This window comes from Bufo bufo, chromosome 2 (assembly GCF_905171765.1).
Source record: "Bufo bufo chromosome 2, aBufBuf1.1, whole genome shotgun sequence".
Classification (NCBI taxonomy): domain Eukaryota; kingdom Metazoa; phylum Chordata; class Amphibia; order Anura; family Bufonidae; genus Bufo; species Bufo bufo.
In genome coordinates this window covers 753,187,594-753,205,914 of record NC_053390.1, presented here as the reverse complement: position 1 = coordinate 753,205,914, position 18,321 = coordinate 753,187,594, and positions in this window count along the sequence as shown.

Genomic DNA, 18,321 nt, shown 5'->3' with positions numbered 1-18,321 from the left:
CACTTTATTGAACACACAAGCATTGACTTATATACACATTTTCCAACAAGAGTACCACCCCCGTGGACCTGGTTGGGAACTGAGGACATAACATAGCAGCCAATCCTTTACAGTTTTACAGTTTAAACACAAAAACTATACATTCAACAAACACAATGGCATTGCCTGTGACACACTCAATAACAAAATAGGCATTGTCTTTGACTCAATCAACAAAATACAATTACCAAAACACAATGGGCTCTGCCTCTGATACAATTACCAAACATAATGGGCTAACTTAATCACTCACAGGCAGAAAACACACATTTTTCCCCAAAACACAGCAACCACCTCAAAACCCTACATATCCCCATATTTTATACATCAATGGATAGCTCTGATCTGGGTGAACAACATATCCAAAAATCATTAAGATCAGAGCAGGGGTTCCCGAATTCCATGGAAGTCACATTTGGCCGACTGCAAGCATGGCTTTCCTGCCCAAAACAGTTCCACAGATTTAGGCTATGCAGCCGATCTGTCTTCTCCTTCAAAGTTAGTATATGGGCCATAATCCTGAGGCAAGAGGCTGGCAAAAAGGCCCCTCCAAAACCCAGTGGCAAGGTTAGTTTCGCCATACCCTGCTCTACCTAGTAGACAGGGAAATACATTTAACTAATTTGTCTGTAACATTGTCGGGTGAAATTCACATTTTTTTTGCTGTGATATAACCATGCTCTACCTAGTGGACAGGGAAATACATTTCACTAATTTGTCTGTTACATTGTCGGGTGGAATTCCCAAATTTTTGGCTGTGATATACCTCTGCTCTACATACTGGAAAAAGGAAATACATTTAACTAATTTGTCTGATACATTGTTGGGTGAAATTCACCAATTTTTGGGTGTGATACACCCCTGCTCTACCTAGTAGACATGTAAACAAATTTCACTAATTTGTCTGTTACACTTTCGGGTGAAATTCACCAATTTTTGGCTGTGATATACCCCTGCTCTACCTAGTAGACAGGTAAACAAATTTCATGAATTTGTCTGTTACATTTTCGGGTGAAATTCACAAATTTTTGGCTGTGATATACCCCTGCTCTACCTAGTTGACAGGTTAATAAATTTCACTAATTTTTCTTTTACATAGTCGGGTGACATTCACCACTTGTTGGCTGTGATATTCCCCTGCTCTACCTAGTATACAGGTTAATAAATTTCTTAAATTTTTCAGTTACATTGTCGCGTGACATTCACCAATTTTTGGCTGTGATATACCCCTGCTATACCTAGTTTATAGGTTAATAAATTTCAATAATTTTTCTGTTACATTGTCCGGTGACATTCACCAATTTTTGGCTGTAATATACCCCTGCTTTACCTAGTGGACAGGTTAATAAATTTCACAAATTTTTCTATTACATTGTCAGGTGACATTCACCAATTTTTGGCTGTGATATATCCCTGTTCTGCCTAGTGGACAAGGAAATACATTTCACTAATTCGTCTGTTACATTCTTGGGTGACATTTTACCATTTTTGCTGTGAATATAACCCTGCTCTGTAAAGGTGAGAGGGCCCGAAATTTTTAAAAATCATCTGTTCCATTGGTGGGTGACATTAACCCATTTCTGGCGATGAAAAACCCCTGCTCTGCATAGGTGACAGGGAATTAAATTTCTAAAACTAGTGTTTAATTGTGCCCCTTTCTTTCATTCGATGCTTCAACTTTAACAACTTGTCCCACATTTCCGCTCAATCACATTGGAGCCATTGACCTCCCTTGGATGTGGTATCTCTTTCTCACGCTCCCTCTCCGGCGTGGAACCCTGATTCGCCATTAACCTTGATCAACATGGTAGGCGGAGAAAAGAACATTGAAAGTTGATAGAGAAGATATTCAAATGGATCGTGGATGTCACGGCAACGTGCGATCAGGCATAAGTTATCTAGAGTCAATAAAGCGTCAGCCGGGCCTCTCCTGTCTAACGTTTCCAAATCCAAAATACTCCAGTGACATTCCCTATAATTTTTTATTAATCATTCCAATAACAGGGCATCTTAAGAGTTCTGTATTGTTATTTATCATCACTACCTCCCCGAGTCGGGAGATTGCCGCGCGGCCCCGACTTTACTTGGAAGCTTTGGCTTTAATAATTTGTCCCACATTTCAGCTTGATCACATTGCAGCCATTGACCTCCCTTGGATGTGATCTCCTTTCTCACGCTGCCTCTCCGGCGTGGAACCCTGATTCGCCACTAACTGTGATCAACATGGTAGACGCAGAAAAGAACATCGAAAGGTGATAGAGCAGATATCCAATTGGATCGTGGACATCACGGGGACGTGCGACATGGTGGAGCAGTATGTGTGCACACGCCTACACGTACTGACTGATGGGTCTGCCCCCTTCAACTTCTGGGTTTCCAAATTAGGCATGTGGCCTGACCTTGCCCTTCACGCCTTGGAGGTGCTGGCCTGCCCTGCAGCCAGTGTATTGTCTGAACGTTTGTTTAGCACGGCTGGAGGTGGTTATCACAGGTTATATTTCCCAATGTTTTGGGGTGTACCCTAATTTAAAAAAAATAAAATAAATAAAAGCAAAAAGCAGTGTAGGCTACCTCCTCATCCTCCACCGCCACTTCTACCTACACCACCACATCCGCCGCCTCCTCAACCTCCTACTCCATATGGACCTCGTCCTCCAAGATCAAGATTATTATTTTTTATTTTTACGTATTTTATGTTATTTTAATTTATTTCCCTAACTACATTTGCAGAGCACTTGCCATGCTCTTAACCACATTTTGCTGCCATTTGCAGCCCTCTAGCCCTTTTCATGTTTTTTTTTTGCAGCCATTTTAGTGCTCAAGTTCGGTTCAAGTTCGGGTCCCGAACTCAAACTTTTTTGTAAAGTTCGTCCGAACCCGTCAAACCCGAACATCCATCCGCTCAACTCTAACTATAGACCTTTCATTGAGTTTAACACAAAAATAACTGTAGCAAAACTGCATATGTGATTCAAGCCTTAAAGGGGTTTAACAAGATTCGTATACATAAATGACCTATCCTTAGGATAGGTCATCAATATCTAATCGGTTGGAGTCTGACTCCCAGCATCCCCACTGATCAGCTTTTTGAAGAGGTTGTGGAGGCTATTGAGTGCTGCTGCCTTTTCCTAGGCCAGTGATGTCACGTTAAATGATTACATAACCTAAGTGTAGCTTAAAGGGGTTGTCTGGGATTGGGGACAATGGTGTAATAGAACTAGAGTGACATACATAATACATACATACATGTCCTATCTTTGCCACATATTTCTGAAGCCCCGTTTTTATATAGGAAATTCTTAGCCGGAAGTTTTCTTATACTCGGTGATGTACCGGGTCTCTTGCAGGCGAGCTGAAGACTCTTCTTCTGGCTGCTCAGGGAGCCCGGTGACGTCACCATCACTGATGGGCGGGCTTTAGCGCTCCTCTAGCCATTAAAATGACTAGGGCAGCACTAAAGCCCGCCCATCAGAGACGGCGACATCACCGAACACACTGCTGGGCAGAAGCCTCCGCCCGGCAGTGTGCAAATGAAAGAGCCTTTGCTCTGCGCGATTTAAAATAGCAGAAACCCAGCGCCACTTGCGATCGGGCGCCATGTTTGGCGACCGGACTTCCGCTGTACATGTACGGCAGAGGTCCTTAAAGGGTTAAGTACATCCAAAGCCTATTCAGTTATAATATTAATGCATTATTATATTGGAGTAAGTATATAAGGCAAGCTGGACAGATTTTGATAAAGTGATCTGTTATAGTGCTATCAGTTTTGAAACTTAAGATGGATAAATGCAAATGTGTTAATGATCCAGACAATTTCTGTTACATATGTGTCAAATACACTACTTATAATCAAAGTACATCCAAAGCCTATTCAGTTATAATATTAATGCATTATTATATTGGAGTAAGTATATAAGGCAAGCTGGACAGATTTTGATAAAGTGATCTGTTATAGTGCTATCAGTTTTGAAACTTAAGATGGATAAATGCAAATGTGTTAATGATCCAGACAATTTCTGTTACATATGTGTCAAATACACTACTTATAATCAGCGCAATAATATGACAAAGCAAGTGCATCTTGCAGCTTGGGATGCATTTGTGCTAGTAGTGCAGAACTTCCTTGGGAACAGACGAGCTGCAAACTATGCTGAATTACAGCATATGAACAACTTGGCTGCCGAATGTCATTGAAAGTGCATTTCTTACATTCCCATCTTTATTTTTTCCCACCCAATTTGGGACACATAAGTGACAAACACGGAGAGTGGTTCCATAAAGATATTTCTACAATGGAGAATAGGTATCAAGGCCGCTGGAATCCCAACATGATGGGCGACTATTGCTGGTTTTTGCAAAGGGAAAATATGACCGTTCACAAATGCAAAAGCAGATGCCTGAAGCACTATTAACAGTACTGGGCCTTGCTCAAGTAAGTAAACTAGACTTTTTGAAATTTTGTTATTCCATTACATTTTCATACACTGTTTACTACGCAAACTTTGATGTAAATCAGGTAATTGTTGGAGTAAAACTCATTCTGTTCAAAATTATTCAATGCTTTCCAAGTGTTTAATTCATTTAGGCATACTTATGCATAGCAACATTTTGTGACATGTTACAATTCTGACTTCGGATTTGAAATCCGCACACTAAATTTAGTATAGGACAAATGGTTTTTGCCCAGTAGCAGACAAAACGTTTTTTTTGTTGTTGTGTGGTGTTATTAACCTCTTATTACACCAGATTCTGTGTGGTGTATTCTAGTATACAATATGTTAGGAAGTAAATTAAATCCACTAGGTGGCCGGGTGTCTAATTTAAGGATCCAGTGGAATTCTCTCACCAGGACTATAGATGTTCTGTCTTCACCCCTCTTTGGTTAAGGGTACTTTCCGTCACCGGAACTGCCTGCCGGATACGGCAATCCGGACGCAAACGGATGCATTTGTGAGACGCATTCGGATGCGGACCTGTTTCACAAATGCATTGCAATACCGGATCCGTCTCTCAGATGTCATTCGTAAAAACGGATGCAGTATTCATTTCTTTTTTTTGCATTTTTAAAGGTCTGCGCATGTGCAGACCGGAAAGCCGCATCCGTTTTTCCGGAAAACCTAATGTCGAATGCGGCACTAATACACTTCAATGTAAATTAATGCCGGATCTGGCATTCCGGCAAGTGATCAGTATTTTTGGCCGGAGAGAAAACTGCAGCATGTTGCAGTATTTTCTCCGTCCAAAAAACGTAAGAGGAACTGAACTGATGCATCCTGAACGGAATGCACTCTATTCAGAATGCTTAGAACATTTAGGTTACAACATTGCAGTGAAAATTCCCAACAAACTGCAAAGCAACCTATAGTAACCCCTCAAAAAATGCAAACTCACTGGAAACAGATAAACCTAGCATAAACGGGGCCGGGCGCTGCACAACGTGATGGCCAGTCATGTGGGTAGGCACACACCCCTTTAGTTTCCTTGAGACATATGAAAACGTTGTACCATGTGGAAGTGCAGCGCCACATAATGGCCAGTCACATGACTCGCAGCGCATCCCGTCCACAGAGTACATGCGGAAGGGAGCATGGTTGAATATACCCGCATGAGCTAATAAAAATAATCTGGCTCAATGAAAAATAATAAAGTGATAGGAAAGTAAATACAATTGTGTTATAAGAGAAAATCTCATGAATTAGATAATGTGATAATTTGTAGGAAAAATAAGTGGAATAAAAAAAAATGCAATAGTGTGAACAGGTGTGAAAGTGAAAAAAATAAAAAAACAAATAGGTGGTAAGTGATATGCACGTATATAATACGTGCACGTGTTGTGCACGACGTGATTGCACCGAAGTGTAAAGCATCAAATAAAATAATAAGATGCTCCAATAATATTTCATTCAGATGTTGTCTTCCAGAAGGATATAAAAAGGCAATTTATGGCAGCAACAAACCGGCAAAGATCAAAACTAAAATGAATGAAAAAATAAAAAATTAATAATAATAATAGGGAGAAACACAAGACATTACAAAAAATAATAAAAAATCATGGAATTATAAAAAAGGAGCAAAGGTCAGAACATCATTGAGGCCTCGTGGTTGCATTGTGTCCAATATCCATATCCATTTGGTTTCACGTTGGGCAAGGCGTTTTGTGGTGTTGCCACCATGCATGCCAGGATCCACATGATCAATTCCTCGAACTTTTAATAGGGAGTAATTGCTGTCATGACATAAATTAAAATGTTTGGGAATTGGTTTTCATTAGATCATGCAGTTATTCAACCATGCTCCCTTCCGCATGTACTCTATGGCCGGGATGCGCCGCTAGTCACGTGACTGACTATCACGTGGCCGCGCCGCACTTCTTGCCACATGATACAATGTTTTCATGTGTCTCCAAGCAACTGAGGGTGTGAGCCTACCCACGTGACTGGCCATCACGTGGTGCAGTGCCCGGCCCCCTTTATGCTAGGCATTTGGGGCGTGCATCTGCACACGTGACTGGCCACCACATGGTGCGGCAGCCGCCCCCTTTATACTATCGGCTCAGCTGAATGAATTTTGAGCGTTGGTATACTACTGGGGGTTAGCGCTCGCCCACTGGACTGGCCATCACGTTGGGCGGCGCTTATCCCAGCAATCACTATCATATAATATCCCTCCCTCTTTTTCTACACCAACACACCGGTAATGAGTTGTATCTAATTAAAGTACCTGCTTTCTGATTGGTGGGCCATTACTTAATTGGTGCTCACCATCGGTGAGAACTACACCCCCAGAAGAAGGTGTTTCCGCTGAAACTCTCGTCGGGGAGTGTGGTCCTCCTTGTGGTGACAGCAATATTATAGGTAAGCTTGACTTGTACTATATGAATACACTTTGTTTGATCTGGGCGCTATTATAAGTCTTTGACTGATTCCTGCTTTTGTAGGTTGTATACTTGCTGCACTTGTCATTTTATAATTGTTTACCATATGCGTAGACATTTGCAGGCTCTCTCTACATGTGCCTAACCCTCACCCATTTGCTTATGTATACCCTGTCCGCGAGGAGGTACCACACATTTTGTGTGTCTTGTTATCTCTATGTTTTTATATTTATGTGTTTAACCACCTCAGGCCCCTTAGCTTAAACACCCTTAATGACCAGGCCATTTTTTAAACTTCTACACTACACTACTTTCACCATTTATTGCTCGGTCATACAACTTACCACCCAAATGAATTTTACCTCCTTTTCTTCTCACTAATAGAGCTTTCATTTGGTGGTATTTCATTGCTGCTGACATTTTTACTTTTTTTGTTATTAATCGAAATTTAACGATTTTTTTTGCAAAAAAATGACATTTTTCACTTTCAGTTGTAAAATTTTGCAAAAAAAACGACATCCATATATAAATTTTTCTCTAAATTTATTGTTCTACATGTCTTTGATAAAAAAAAAAATGTTTGGGTAAAAAAAAAAATGGTTTGGGTAAAAGTTATAGCGTTTACAAACTATGGTACAAAAATGTGAATTTCCGCTTTTTGAAGCAGCTCTGACTTTCTGAGCACCTGTCATGTTTCCTGAGGTTCTACAATGGCCAGACAGTACAAACACCCCACAAATGACCCCATTTCGGAAAGTAGACACCCTAAGGTATTCGCTGATGGGCATAGTGAATTCATAGAACTTTTTATTTTTTGTCACAAGTTAGCGGAAAATGATGATTTTTTTTTTTTCCTTACAAAGTCTCATATTCCACTAACTTGTGACAAAAAATAAAAACTTCTATGAACTCACTATGCCCATCAGCGAATACCTTGGGGTGTCTTCTTTCCAAAATGGGTTCACTTGTGGGGAAGTTATACTGCCCTGGCAATCTAGGGGCCCTAATGTGTGGTAAGTAGTTTGAAATCAAAATCTGTAAAAAATGGCCGGTGAAATCCTAAAGGTGCTCTTTGGAATGTGGGCCCCTTTGCCCACCTAGGCTGCAAAAAAGTGTCACACATCTGGTATCGCCGTACTCAGGAGAAGTTGGGCAATCTGTTTTTGGGTGTCATTTTACATATACCCATGCTGGGTGAGAGAAATATCTTGGCAAAAGACAACTTTTCCCATTTTTTTATACAAAGTTGTCTTTTGCCAAGATATTTCTCTCACCCAGCATGCATTAGGGCCCCTAGAATGCCAGGGCAGTATAAATACCCCACATGTGACCCCATTTTGGAAAGAAGACACCCCAAGGTATTCAATGAGGGGCATGGCGAGTTCATAGAATTTTTTTTTTTTTGGCACAAGTTAGCGGAAATTGATATATTTTTTTATTTTCTCGCAAAGTCTCCCTTTCCGCTAACTTGGGACAAAAATTTCAATCTTTCATGGACTCAATATGCCCCTCATGGAATACCTTGTCTGAATGGAGCCTTACAGGGGGGTGATCAATGACAGGGGGGTGATCAATGACAGGGGGGTGACCAGGGAGTCTATATGGGGTGATCACCCCCCTGTCATTGATCACCCCCCTATAAGGCTCCATTCAGATGTCCGTATGTGTTTTGCGGATCCGATCCATGTATCCGTTGTCATGTATCTGAATGGAGCCTTACAGGGGGGGGATTAATGACAGGGGGGTGATCAATGACAGGGGGGTGATCAATGACAGGGGGGTGATCAGGGAGTCTATATGGGGTGATCAGTGGTTCATAAGGGGTTAATAAGTGACGGGGGGGGTGTAGTGTAGTGGTGCTTGGTGCTACATATTGCTGAGCTACCTGTGTCCTCTGGTGGTCGATCCAAGCAAAAGGGACCACCAGAGGACCAGGTAGCAGGTATATTAGACGCTGTTATCAAAACAGCGTCTAATATACCTGTTAGGGGTTAAAAAAATCGCATCTCCAGCCTGCCAGCGAACGATCGCTGCTGGCAGGCTGGAGATCCACTCGCTTACCTTCCGTTCCTGTGAGCGCGCGCGCCTGTGTCTCGCGAGATGACGCACGGATGCGTCCAGGAGGAATGAATCAACCACCTTCCGGACGCATCCGTGCGTTAGGCGGTCCGGAGGTGGTTAATAAAATTTATTTTTATTTTCATATATATTGCACTTTAAGGACTCTTTTGTTTCACTGTAGGTTTATCCATTCAGAATGCATTAGGACAGACATGCTCAACCTGCGGCCCTCCAGCTGTTGCAAAACTACAACTCCCATCATTCCCAGACAGACTACAGCTATCAGCCTACAGAAGGGCATGGTGGGAGTTGTAGTTTTACAACAGCTGGAGTGCCACAGGTTGAGCATCCCTGCATTAGGATAAAACTGACCAGTTTTTTCTGGTATTGAGCCACGAGGACGGAACTCAATACCTGAAAACTTTAACGCAAGTGTGAAAGTACCCTTAGACACTCGTTCACATGCACATACATGCAAGGAGGACAAATCTCCATTATGTTGAACCCTAAAGTGACATGAAATAACTGACATGTACCTGGTTCCTGTACCTGATGTGTTGTTAATATGTTCTGAAATCCTTTTGCGGAGAGCGCGGATGGTTGAGCCTTCATATTGTTTATTACATATTCCACATTTTAGAACAGTCAGAGTAGTAGGAAGAATTGTTTGGGGGTTTGTCTCCTCTTTCTAAAAATTAAGCTTACTATGTCATGAACAAGGATGCACTGTAGTCATCCAAAATGTGCTGACTGTACCTGCCTTGCCATGCTTTTAATGGATTAGAATAAAGGTTGGAATTTTATGGACGAAGTGCCGGTTTTGGAAACTTTCTTTGGACTGATTACTGCAGTTGGAGCAAACACAACTGCGCTCCATCCTGCATAGGGATAACAACACATGGACTGCAAGTGGTGAGCTGAGCTGGTTTCCCTATTTATTCACAGTTATACAGACAATGCTATCAATCATGTATAATAGCCGAATTGAGCTGAGAAAGAGCAGAATACAATTACAAGTTTAATTGAATCTTTTCCCACAAAACTATATATCAATTTGCTCAGCAACCTACGCTTTTTAAAATGCTGCCTACAGATTGCAGTGCATTTAGTGGTGACAGGTTCCCTTTAAACAAAATTCCTTCAGATCCATGCACAATATGATCAGTTCAGGAAACTTTCCACCCACATCCTATAAATGAAAAATATGTATAACTAGCTTACAAATTGTGATGGCCTTGCGGTTTGCGGCGAACTCTGCCGAACATGCGAACATATAGCGATGTCCGCGCGCCATGTTCTTTTTCATTGCGCCGAACTTTGACCCATGACACATCCATAAAGTGGGACAGGACAGCCAATTTAGATGTTTCAGCACATGGACACACCCCCAACCCTATAACAGAACCCGATATGGCAGCCATTTTACATTATGTGTTTTGCCGGTGTAGGGAGAGGTTGCATTTTGGAGCAGGTACAGGCTGTTAGGAACTTTGGGACACCAAACGTTAGCTAATAGCGCCACAAAAGTCCTTTCAAGGACTGGTAACATTGTGCTATCGATAGGTGTGATACACAGATGGTGTGATATACTTATAATATACTTTCTAACATAGAAAGTATATTATAGTGCATTTGAATGCTTCCAGAAAATACTGATTGAGGGCTGTGATCTATCAGCTTCCACAAAATAGTGATTGAGCTTTTCCATATACCTGCGTCCTCAAAATTACTGCTTGATGGTGATATACCAGCTTCAACTAACAGCTGATTGATGCCTACCATATATCAGCTTCCACAAAATAGTGCTAGAGGTTTTCCATATACCTGCATCCACAAAATTACTACTTGAGGGTGATATACCAGCTTCAACTAACAACTGATTGAGGCTTGTCATATACAGTCCTGATCAAAAGTTTAAGACCACTTGAAAAATGGCAAAAAATCATATTTAGCATAGCTGGATCTTAACAAGGTTCCAAGTAAAGCTTCAACATGCAACAAGAAGAAATGGGAGTGAGACAAAACATTTTTTGAGCATTCAATTTATTGAAAACAACGAATAAACTGAAACAGGCTGTTTTTCAGCTGATCAAAAGTTTTGGACTACATGCCTTTAAAAGGCCAAATCTGTGCAAATATGTGGATTCATTGTCATTTTCTGTCAGGTAGCAACATGTTGTGATGGCAAAGGCAAAAAAACTCTCCCTTTTTCAACGTGGTCGGGTTGTTGAACTGCATAAGCAGGGTCTCTCACAGCGCGCCATCGAGGCTGAGGTGGGACGCAGTAAGACAGTCATTTGGAATTTAAATTCTTAAATGATCCTGAGGGTTATGGAACAAAAAAGTCAAGTGGAAGACCCCAAAAAATTTCATCAACACTGAGCCGGAGGATCCAATTGGCTGTCCGTCAAGACACTGGTGTCACCACCAGACATCTGAGAAGCTCTGACAGACGTCCTTCAGAACCTCCTCCTTGAGGTTCCTTTTGTTTTGCTTTCATTTTCTCATCTCGTTAGCCTCTCTCAGCTGTCATGTAGTTGCACTGATTGCATCTCTTTAAATCCCTTCCCATACTGCATCACTTTGCAGTTTATACAACTTCCTGGAGTGTATGCATGCTGGATGCTACTACTGAGCTTTGTTCATTCATTTGTATTTTCCTGTTTGCTGGATCTCAGGTGACCCTGACTCCCTCCGTATCAAGTGTAGGGAGCCGGTGGTCGTGTCCCCTCACTATTATAGGGTGTTCAGGTGTTATACAGTCGAGGTACGAGGATATGTGATCTTCTACCATTGAGAATTTTGCATAGGCTGAGCAGTTAGGGAGAGAGTCAGGTCTGTTGCAGGGCTCCCCCTTTTGTTCCTTAGTTTTGGATCCAGTCAGTCGGATCTTCCTTTTGTGTCTTCTTGTTTGCTGTACACCTTCCGTGACATTATAAACCGCCAAAACCGTCTCAAGCATGGATCCGGTTTCACTTTTTGATTCGCGAGGGGAAGCAAACCAGGCTGGTGCAGTGAGCTGCATTTATATTAATATAAGCAGATATATAACGCGAGTTTGACCGCGACGCGTGGTTGATTAAGTGTGGTTGATTAAGTGTGTGACTTAAGATTAAGTGACTTTAGATTCAGGGACTTCAGAGGGGGACTGCAATTAGCCTGTATATTATTACTACATTGTATTGTATTTTTTTCTTTTGTGGTGTAATCCCCATTTAGTATGTGTTGCACAATTGACAACGCAGTCCAGTGCACATCTTGCATGATGTATGCAGTCCTGGAACAGCCGTTCCAGGATGAATTTCTTTGTTCAAGATGTGAGCAAATTACCCGTTTGGAATCGCTAATCGAGTCTCTAAATGGGCAAGTTGCAACACTGAGAGGCATTGACAATTTGCAAAAAAGTTTGCTTCTCACCGAGCAAGCACTCTTTGGGGTAGATGAGGGAGAGGGTGACAGAGAGGAGGATGAGGAAAGTGAGGTAGCTAGCTGGGTAACATTTAGAAAGCGGGGTAGAGGGAAGAGTGCCAGGGAGGCTAGCCCTGATCTGACACACCCCAACAAGTTTGCACGTTTGGCAGATGAGGGGGATGTCAGTCCAGGGACGGCACTGCCGCAGCCGGACACTTCCTCTGCCAGTCAGGGGAATGTCAGCTCCGGTAAGCAGGGGACCAGGAGAGCAGGGCAGGCCAGACAGGTGCTGGTAGTGGGAGACTCAATTATTAGGGGAACAGATAGGGAAATCTGTCACAAAGACCGTGATCGCCGAACAGTGTGCTGTCTTCCTGGCGCTAGAGTTCGACATATCGCGGATCGGGTTGACAGATTACTGGGAGGGGCTGGAGAAGATCCAGCGGTCATGGTCCATATCGGAACCAATGACAAAGTTAGGGGTAGGTGGAGAGTCCTTAAAAATGATTTCAGGGATTTAGGGCAAAAGCTTAGGGCAAGGACCTCAAAGGTAGTATTTTCCGAAATACTACCGGTACCACGGGCCACACAAGAAAGGCAGCGGGAGATTAGGGAAATTAACAAGTGGCTCAAGAACTGGTGTAGGATGGAGGGGTTTGGGTTCCTGGAGAACTGGGCCGACTTCGCTGTCGGCTACAGCCTCTATCGTAGGGACGGGCTGCACCTCAATGGGGAAGGAGCAGCTGTGTTGGGGAAGAAGATGGCTAGAAGGTTGGAGGAGTGTTTAAACTAGGGACTGGGGGGGAGGGTAATTACACTATAGAAGGGGAAGATAGTGCAGATAGAGACCGGGGGCAAGGTAGTGGGACTGGGGGAGAAATGGAAGGAGGGACAAGAACAGTTCAGAAGGAAAGGTATAGGGTAAAAAATATACATAAACCTCTCATATGTATGTATACTAATGCCAGAAGTCTGACTAATAAAACTGGTGAACTGGAATTAGTGATGTGTGAGGAGGACTATGACATAGTGGGAATAACTGAGACATGGCTGGATGATAGCTATGACTGGGCAGTTAATGTACAAGGTTACAGTCTGTTCAGAAAGGATCGTCAAAACCGGAGAGGTGGAGGGGTCTGCCTTTATGTAAAATCTTGTCTAAAGCCCACACTCCGTGAAGATATAAGTGAGGGACATGAACATGTGGAGTCACTGTGGGTAGAGATACATGGAGCTAAAAACAACAATAAATTACTAATAGGAGTCTACTATAAACCACCTAATATACCAGAGTCCACAGAAAATCTACTACTAAACGAGATAGACAAGGCGGCAAATCATAATGAGGTGGTTATTATGGGGGACTTCAACTACCCAGATATAGACTGGGAAACTGAAACTTGTATATCTCATAAAGGAAACAGATTCTTGGCAATAACCAAAGACCATTATCTGTCCCAACTGGTTCAGGACCCGACTAGAGGGACGGCCATACTGGACTTAATATTAACCAATAGACCTGACAGAACAACAGACGTGCAGGTTGGGGGACACCTGGGAAATAGTGACCATAAAGTAATAACCTTCCAACTATCATTCAAAAGAGCGTTTCTACAGGGAGAAACAAAAATACCAAACTTCAAAAAAGCTAAATTTAGCCAACTAAGAGAGGCCATAGGCCTAACTAACTGGGACAAAGTCCTCAAAAATAAAAATACAGCCAAAAAATGGGATATCTTTAAAAACATCCTAAAATCTCATTGTGAGAGGTACATACCGTATGGGAATAAAAGGTTAAGGAACAAAAAGAAACCAATGTGGATAAACAGAACTGTAAAGAAAGCAATAAATGACAAAAAGAAAGCATATAAAACCCTAAAACAGGAGGGTAGCACGGAAGCACTGAAAAACTATAAGGAAAAAAACAGAACATGTAAAAAACAAATAAAAGCGGCCAAACTAGAGACCGAGAGATTAATTGCCAAACAGAGTAAAACTAACCCTAAAATGTTCTTCAATTATATAAATGTTAAAAAGTATAAATCTGAAGGTGTCGGCCCTTTAAAGAGTAATGAGGGGGGAGTCGCAGAGAGCGACGAGGAGAAAGCAAAGCTGTTAAATATTTTTTTCTCCAATGTATTCACTGAGGAAAATAAACTGTCAGATGAAATGCTGAATGCTGAAATAAATTCGCCATTAAAAGTGTCCTGTCTGACCCAGGAAGAAGTACAACAGCGACTTAAAAAAATCAAAATAGACAAATCGCCAGGACCGGATGGCATACACCCCCGTATCCTAAGGGAATTAAGTAATGTCATAGCCAGACCCTTATTTCTGATATTTGCGGACTCTGTACTAACAGGGAATGTCCCACAGGATTGGCGCATGGCAAATGTGGTGCCAATATTCAAAAAGGGTCCAAAAACAGAGCCTGGAAACTATAGGCCGGTAAGTTTAACATCTGTTGTGGGTAAACTGTTTGAAGGTTTTCTGAGAGATGCTATGTTAGAGCATCTTATGGGAAATAAGCAAATAACGCCATATCAGCATGGCTTCGTGAGGGATCGGTCATGTCAAACTAATTTAATCAGTTTCTATGAGGAGGTAAGTACTAGACTTGACAGCGGCAAATCAATGGATGTCGTGTATCTGGACTTCTCCAAAGCATTTGACACTGTACCTCATAAAAGGTTAGTATATAAAATGAGAATGCTCGGACTCGGAGAAAACGTCTGTAAGTGGGTAAGTAACTGGCTCAATGATAGAAAACAGAGGGTGGTTATTAACGGTACATACTCAGATTGGGTCACTGTCACTAGTGGAGTACCTCAGGGGTCAGTATTGGGCCCTATTCTCTTCAATATATTTATTAATGATCTTGTAGAAGGCTTGCATAGTAAAATATCAATTTTCGCAGATGACACTAAACTGTGTAAAGTAATTAACACTGAAGAGGACAGTATACTACTACAGAGGGATCTGGATAGATTGGAGGCTTGGGCAGATAAGTGGCAGATGAGGTTTAACACTGAGAAATGTAAAGTTATGCACATGGGAAGGAATAATGCAAGTCACCCGTACATACTAAATGGTAAAACACTCGGTAACACTGACATGGAAAAGGATCTAGGAATTTTAATAAACAGCAAACTAAGCTGCAAAAAACAGTGTCAGGCAGCGGCTGCCAAGGCCAATAAGATAATGGGTTGCATCAAAAGGGGCATAGATGCCCGTGATGAGAACATATTCCTACTACTTTACAAATCACTGGTCAGACCACACATGGAGTACTGTGTACAGTTCTGGGCTCCTGTAAACAAGGCAGACATAGCAGAGCTGGAGAGGGTCCAGAGGAGGGCAACTAAAGTAATAACTGGAATGGGGCAACTACAGTACCCTGAAAGATTATCAAAATTAGGGTTATTCACGTTAGAAAAAAGACGACTGAGGGGAGATCTAATTACTATGTATAAATATATCAGGGGGCAGTACAGAGATCTATCCCATCATCTATTTATCCCCAGGACTGTGACTGTGACGAGGGGACATCCTCTGCGTTTGGAGGAAAGAAGGTTTGTACACAAACATAGAAAAGGGTTCTTTACGGTAAGAGCAGTGAGACTATGGAACTCTCTGCCTGAGGAGGTGGTGATGGTGAGTACAATAAAGGAATTCAAGAGGGGCCTGGATGTATTTCTGGAGTGTAATAATATTACAGGCTATAGTTACTAGAGAGGGGTCGTTGATCCAGGGAGTTATTCTGATTGCCTGATTGGAGTCGGGAAGGAATTTTTTATTCCCCTAAAGTGAGGAAAATTGGCTTCTACCTCACAGGGGTTTTTTTTGCCTTCCTCTGGATCAACTTGTAGGATGACAGGCCGAACTGGATGGACAAATGTCTTTTTTCGGCCTTATGTACTATGTTACTATGTTACTATGTTACTTTTGACTGAACACATGCAGGGTCTTTCATTGGAGGTAGCAGATCCCGTAAAACTGTTTCGCAGTTTCAGGTGACTGGTTCAGCTTGCGTTCATGGAGTTTGTTCTGAGCCTAAGATCTCGCTCCCGGATACGTTCTCCGGGGGTAGTGAGAATTTTGTTTGTTTTAGAGAGGCTTGCAAACTCCATTTTCGCCTACTTCCCCATTCCTCTGGTGATGAGGAGAAGAGGGTGGGGATCATCATCTCGCTGCTCAGGGATAACGCTCAGTCCTGGGCTTTTTCGCCGCCGGTGGGGGCACGGCCCCTCTGTTCAATGGATGAATTTTTTTTTGCCCTGGGTCAGATATATGATGATCCGGATCGTATTGCTCTGGCTGAGTCTAGATTACGTCTTTTATCCCAGGGTAAACAGTTTGCAGAGATATATTGTTCAAAATTTTGGAGATGGGCAGCTGATACTGGTTGGAATGAAGCTGCACTCCGAAGTAAATTTTGCAATGGTCTTTCAGAGGGATTGAAAGATGCATTTGCCTTTCATGAGAGACCTACCTCCTTAGACTCTGCCATGTCTCGGGCCGTTCGTATTGACAGGCGTCTTAGAGAGAGAGGAGAGATCACTCCTTCCTGTCATACTCAGTCCAAGGACAGTGCAGCGGTCTCATTCAGTGCACAGGGGTCTCAGTCGCTCTCAATCCCTTCTGAGCAGGAGCCCATGCAGCTGGGTTTGCTTGTCTCTGACAATAGAGGATTCAGCTCTCATGGGAAGGTTTGTTTCTGTTGTGGAGGTATAAATCATTTGGCAAATGTTTGTCCCTCTAGGAGATTCAGGCAGTTTTTTGAGAGTAATAAAGAAACAAAAAGAAAAAAATCCTCTAAAAACATTCCATCTGTTACTATTGGCAAAGTTGATGCAGAAATTGAAGGTTTTCAGTTTTCTTGTAGTTCCCGTTTTGTCCTACCTGCCAGGGTGGCGCTAGAGAGCAAGAATTTTTTTTGTGAGATTTTTGTAGATAGTGGAGCAGCTGTCAATCTTATTGATAATCAATTTGCTATAACTCATGGTTTCCAGGTATGCACTTTGGGAAAGGATATACCTGTTTTTGCTATTGATTCCATTCCACTTTCTCAGAAATCGTTAAAGGGCATAGTTCACAATATCCGTTTGATTGTGAGTGATACTCATGTTGAGGATGTGTCATGTTTCGTCCTAAACGGGTTGCCTACTCCTCTAGTGTTGGGGCTACCCTGGCACACTAAACATAACCCCACCATTGATTGGCAAGCGAGGCAAATAAATGGTTGGAGTGACTTTTGCAGAGAGAATTGCCTCACGATATCTGTTTCAGAGGTTTCTACTAAGACTGTACCATCTTTTCTCTCTGAATTTTCGGATGTGTTTTCTGAGAGTGGTGTTCAGGAATTGCCCCCTCACAGGGAGTACGATTGTCCTATTAATCTCACCCCAGGCGCCAAGCTGCCTAAATCTCGTTTATACAATCTCTCCCAACCTGAAAGGGTCGCTATGCGTGCTTATATCTCTGAGAGTCTGAGAAAGGGACACATACGACCCTCAAAGTCACCTGTTGCCGCTGGTTTTTTCTTTGTTAAGAAAAAAGATGGTTCTTTAAGACCATGTCTGGATTTCAGGGAGCTGAACAGTATCACAATTCGTGACCCTTATCCGCTTCCTCTGATCCCGGACCTGTTTAACCACATTGTGGGGGCTAAAGTTTTTTCCAAATTGGATCTAAGAGGGGCATACAACCTGGTCAGGGTGAGAAAAGGAGACGAATGGAAGACGGCCTTCAATACCCCTGAGGGCCATTTTGAGAATTTGGTTATGCCTTTTGGTTTGATGGATGCTCCAGCCGTCTTTCAGCATTTTGTGTACAGCATTTTTTTTTCATTTAATAGGGAAATTTGTATTAGTGTATCTGGATCACATTTTGATTTTTTCTCCTGATTTCAAAACTCATAAGAAACATTTACGTCA